The sequence below is a fragment of the Lathyrus oleraceus genome, unplaced genomic scaffold (assembly GCF_024323335.1).
Source record: "Lathyrus oleraceus cultivar Zhongwan6 unplaced genomic scaffold, CAAS_Psat_ZW6_1.0 chrUn0090, whole genome shotgun sequence".
Taxonomy (NCBI): domain Eukaryota; kingdom Viridiplantae; phylum Streptophyta; class Magnoliopsida; order Fabales; family Fabaceae; genus Lathyrus; species Lathyrus oleraceus.
Genome location: NW_026112481.1, coordinates 61,209 through 66,712, shown reverse-complemented (window position 1 = coordinate 66,712; position 5,504 = coordinate 61,209). Strand labels below are relative to the sequence as shown.

The window sequence follows — 5,504 nt, the reverse complement described above, 5'->3', positions numbered from 1 at the left end:
GCGGCTAAATAATTGACAAAGTCAGCGTACCATGGTGTAACGCATACAGCCAAGGTGGTCTCCACCTGTTTGTCAGCTCTATTTTCTTCCAAATTAGCTATAAGTTTATCGTACGAGAAATCATCGTTGATCGATGTTCTTTCTGGTTCCAGGTTTTCGAGTCTAGAGAGGTGATCTGCTACTACGTTTTCAGTTCCTTTTTTATCTTTGATTTCCAAATCAAATTCTTGTAGCAACAAGATCCACCTTAGGAGTCTAGGTTTAGCGTCCTTTTTTGTTAAGAGGTACTTAATGGCAGCGTGATCAGTGTAAACGATTATTTTAGCTCCGACCAAGTAGGAACGAAATTTATCTAGTGCAAATACTACTGCTAAAAGTTCTTTCTCGGTCGTGGCGTAATTCATTTGCGCTTCATCTAGAGTTCTACTCGCATAATATATGACGTGAAGTTTTTTATCCTTTCGTTGTCCTAGAACAGCGCCTACAGCGTAGTCACTTGCGTCACACATTATTTCGAAATGTTTATTCCAATCTGGGGTCTGCATTATGGGCGTGGAGATCAATGCTTGTTTAAGTGTTTGAAATGCTTCTAAACATTTATTGTCGAAGATGAATTCAACGTCTTTCATTAATAATTCGGTTAAAGGTTTAGTTATTTTAGAGAAATCTTTAATGAATCATCGGTAAAAACCGGCATGTCCTAAGAAGCTTCGTATTTCCCTCACAGTTTTCGGAGGTTGAAGGTTTTCGATTACTTCTATTTTGGCTTTGTCTACTTCAATTCCTCTATTTGATATGATGTGTCCTAAAACAATTCCTTCTTGTACCATAAAGTGACATTTTTCCCAATTAAGTACTAGGTTTACTTTTACACATCGTTCTAGAACCCTTTCTAGGTTTTCAAGACATTCTTCGAAACTTTACCCGCATACGGAAAAGTCATCCATAAAGACTTCCATGATGTTTTCGATAAAATCGGCGAATATTGCCATCATGCACCTTTGGAAAGTTGCAGGAGCATTGCACAAGCCAAACGGCATTCGTCGATAAGCGAAGGTACCAAAAGGACATGTGAACGTTGTCTTTTCTTGGTCATCAGGATGGATCGGTATTTGAAAGAAACCTGAGTAACCGTCCAGATAGCAGAAATGAGAATGCTTGGCTAGTCGTTCTAACATCTGGTATATGAATGGTAAAGGAAAATGATCTTTTCGGGTTGCTTTGTTTAGCTTTCTATAATCAATGCACATTCTCCATCCCGATTCAATTCGTTTGGTTATAGTTTCTCCTTTTTCATTTTCGATCACTATTATACCTCCTTTCTTTGGTACTACGTGTACAGGACTAACCCATTTGCTATCGGATATAGGATATATGATACCTGCCTCTAATAACTTAGTTACTTCCTTCTTCACTACCTCACTCATGATCGGGTTTAGCCTCCTCTGATGTTCCCTAGAAGTCTTACAGTCTTCTTCTAGCATGATGCGGTGCATACAAATAGAAGGACTTATCCCTTTAAGATCGGTGATGTTGTATCCTAATGCGGTTGGATATTTTCTTAAGATATGTAGGAGTTTTTCGGTTTCAAGTTTTCCTAAGTCTGCATTGACTATTACTGGTCGTTCAAGTTCTAAGTCTAGGAATTCATATCTCAGATTTTTGGGAAGTGTTTTCAGGTCGAGGGTTGGTTTCTTAAGGAATTGCGTAGGATCTGATGTTATCGCTAAACATTGGTTCAGTCTGTCTTCTATACGATAGTCGGACACATCGTCATTTTCGATTTTGTTTCTTTTATACATTCATCGATGATATCCATGAAGTAATATGTGTCTTCTATCGCAGGTGCTTTCAAAAATTGGGAAAGAATAAACTCAATTTTCTCTTCTCCTACTTCGAAAGTGAGTCGTCCTCGTTTTACGTCAATGATAGCACCGGCAGTTGCTAAGAAGGGTCTTCCCAATATAATGGGGGTAACTTCATCTTCTCTTATGTCCATAATTATAAAATCGGTGGGAATGTAGAATTGACCTATGCACACGGGAACGTTTTCAAGAATTCCTACGGGATATTTAACGGAACGATCTGCTAATTGCACAGACATTTTAGTTGGTCTTAATTCTCCCATTTCAAGTTTCTTGCATATGGACAAGGGCATAACACTGATACCGGCTCCTAAATCGCATAAAGCTTTGTCTATGACAAATTTTCCTATCTGACAGGGTATAGAAAAACTACCAGGATCTTTAAGTTTAGGAGGCATATTTTGGATTATTGCGCTACACTCAGCAGCGAGTGTAACGGTTTCGTTATCTTCAAGTTTTTTTTATTAGATAAAATTTCTTTTAAGAACTTAGCATATGAGGTCATTTGTGTAATAGCTTCTGTAAAAGGAATTGTGATGTTTAATTGTTTCAGTAGGTCAACAAATTTTTTAAATTGGCCCGTGTTTTTGGTTTTAATTAGCCTTTGAGGATAAGGGATAGGTGGTTTGTAAGGTGGTGGAGGTACATAAGGTTCTTTTTTTTCTACGGTTTCCTCATTACACTCTTCCTTTTCCTTAGGTTTACCTTCTTCCTCAGTTGACTTTTTAGAGTTTTGGTTCTCAATCCTTGGGTCAGATGGTCCTTCTACCTCTGTACCAGTTCGTAATATAATTGCATGAGCGTGGCCTTTCAGATTAGGTTGTGGCTGTCCAGGAAATGTACCAGTTAGGGCAGCAGTAGACGCTTGTTGTTGAGCTACTTGCGAGATTTGTGTTTCAAGCATTTTGTTATGGGTAGCCAGGGCATCTACTTTACTTGCTAGTTGTTTAATCTGTTTGCTAGTGTGTACATTCTGGTTTAAGAATTCTTTATTGGTTTGCTGTTGAGAAGCTATGAAGTTCTCCATCATGATTTCCAAGTTGGATTTCCTAGGAACGTTATTGTTAGGTGTAGATAGGGTCGGCTTTTGATATCCAGGTGGTACAGCTGGAGCTTGACTGGGAGCTTGACCTGGTGCGTATGAAGCGTTGTTACTTTTATACGAGAAATTAGGATGGTTCTTCCAGTTTGAGTTATAGGTATTCGAATAAGGATTTCCTTGAGCATAGTTCACCTGTTCTGTTTGAATTCCGTTAGGAGTTGACAATCTGTAGGAGTGTGACCTTGAATTCCACAGACCTCGCAATTTTGAGTTACGGCAACCACGGTGGCTGGAGGTGATACATTTAAACTTTCAATTTTCTGGGCAAGAGCATCCACTTTTGCATTAACATGATCAAGGATACTTATCTCGTACATGCCACCTTTTGTTTGAGGTTTTTCTACCACTGTTCGGTCGCTTCCCCATTGATAATGATTTTGGGCCATGCTCTCGATAAGTTGATAAGCGTCGGTGTAAGGTTTATCCATAAGTGCACCACCGGCGGCGGCGTCTATTGTTAACCTTGTGTTGTACAAGAGACCATTGTAGAAGGTGTGAATTACTAACCAGTCCTCTAAACCATGGTGTGGGCAAAGTCTCATCATGTCCTTGTATCTTTCCCATGCTTCAAAAAGAGATTCGTTATCTTTTTGCTTAAATCCATTTATCTGGGCTCTCAACATAGTTGTTTTGCTTGGAGGAAAATATCGGGCAAGAAAGACTTTCTTCAACTCACTCCATGTGGTGACTGAGTTGGAAGGAAGAGACTGAAGCCATCTTCTAGCGTTATCTCTTAACGAGAAAGGAAAGAGACGAAGTCGAATTGCCTCTGAAGTGACACCATTAGCTTTAACAGTGTCAGCGTATTAGACAAATACGGATAAATGAAGGTTTGGATCCTCGGTAGGATTTCCAGAAAATTGATTCTGTTGCACTGCCTGCAACAGCGAAGGTTTAAGTTTGAAGTTGTTCGCTTCGATTGCGGGTGGAGCAATACTCGAATGCGGCTCATCCTGTGATGGAGCAGCGTAATCTCGAAGAGCACGAGCTGGTTTGGCCATCGCTGGTATCGTTAAAGGAAGGAGATTTTTGAGATCAGGAACTTTGATTGGAGGAAGATTGTTTCTAGCACGATACTCCCGAATTCGTCGTAATAATCGGAGATATCGTTCGACGTCGTTGATTCGTAAGTAATACAGCTCGCCTTGTGAGCGAGTGTGTGGCATACAAATCAACGAAAAAGGGAAAAAATAAAAATTGCCTTAGTCTCTACAGCGTAACAGAAGAGTTACGATATCGACTAAATAAAAGTCCCCGACAACGGCGCCAAAAACTTGGTCGCGACTTTATGAGTCTATCGGGGTACTAACTACAAGCGCACAGTCTAATCGCGTAGTTTTAAAAGATATCGATCCTACAGGGACTTAATGAATCGATCTACCGTTTTTTCTAGGGTTACTGCGTAAAGCTAAGGCGGATGATACTTTAATGATTAGGGGGAAAAATAAAACTAAATTTGGATCTAGATAAAATATCAAATAATATCGATATCAGTATGTAGTTCGTCGTAATTGGGGAATTAAATCTTCGTTGGTCTTTTTCTTAATTTTAAAATAAGTCTTTTCAGTAGACACTATTAATTAAAAGTCTTTTCCTCAAACTCTCGCTCTGTTGAATTAGACTATGAATTTATATTTTAACGTACGCTCTCACTATTTCGTTAAGTCTAAAATCACTTTTGAAAATAATAGAATCTATAGAAACTCATTTTGAGAAAATACTAACCGTTTAAACGCCCTCGTCTCAAACTCTCGCTCTGTTGACTTAGATTATATGATTAAACTTAAATGCTTAACTCTCGTCCTCACATTTAACTTTTAAAAATAATTTTTGAAAATAATTAGAACTTAATTAACCTTAAAAATTGCTTTCGCCCTGATTTAAAGTTAATGTTCAATTTACACTGTCCAGTTAAAAACTCAAACCGTCGTTCTATTGACTTTAACTTCTTTATGTCTTTTACTCTCGTACAAAAACCTTGGTATTAACTTTGTAAATAGAGACCAGAAAAAGAGTGACTATATTCTGAAATAAATTTAAACCAACTCAACTTTGATTCCTTTATTCCGCTTACTTTACATACCGATATCTAAATTAATTAGCCAGACATGATGAACATGCATAAACAATAATCATGCATAAATACGGCCATATCAAACAAACAACATATATAAACAGCGGAACAAAGCATATGTAAATTAAAACGATAAATCAATTAATTAATGAACCTGGAAAAATACTAGAAATCTGGATTTTATCTCCTACGCTTCGATGCTCGAACACTCCACCACATGTCGGTTGGATTTGTTCTTCACAATTCTCGATCAGATAGGAAAGTAAAAACAAGGAAATAAAATACTATGATCTAACGTAAGGTTAGATCCAGTAAAATTACACAATAGTTTCCGGTGTAGAAACTATCGTGAGAAAATAAATTGTATGCTTCAGAAATTAAACTAAAAGAAAAGAAGAAATAAATTGCTTGAAAAATTAGAATGCTGGAGAAATTGTACGGAGAAGAGAGAGCTTCCATTGGC

General features: G+C 37.9%; 1 non-coding gene across 1 annotated transcript; it reads left to right on the top strand.

The window, feature by feature from the left end:
- Positions 1–3,483: 3,483 nt before the first annotated feature.
- On the top strand, positions 3,484–3,590 carry LOC127112378 (small nucleolar RNA R71). The gene has a single exon (XR_007798741.1). It is a non-coding gene; the product is annotated as a small nucleolar RNA R71 (small nucleolar RNA).
- Positions 3,591–5,504: the final 1,914 nt, after the last annotated feature.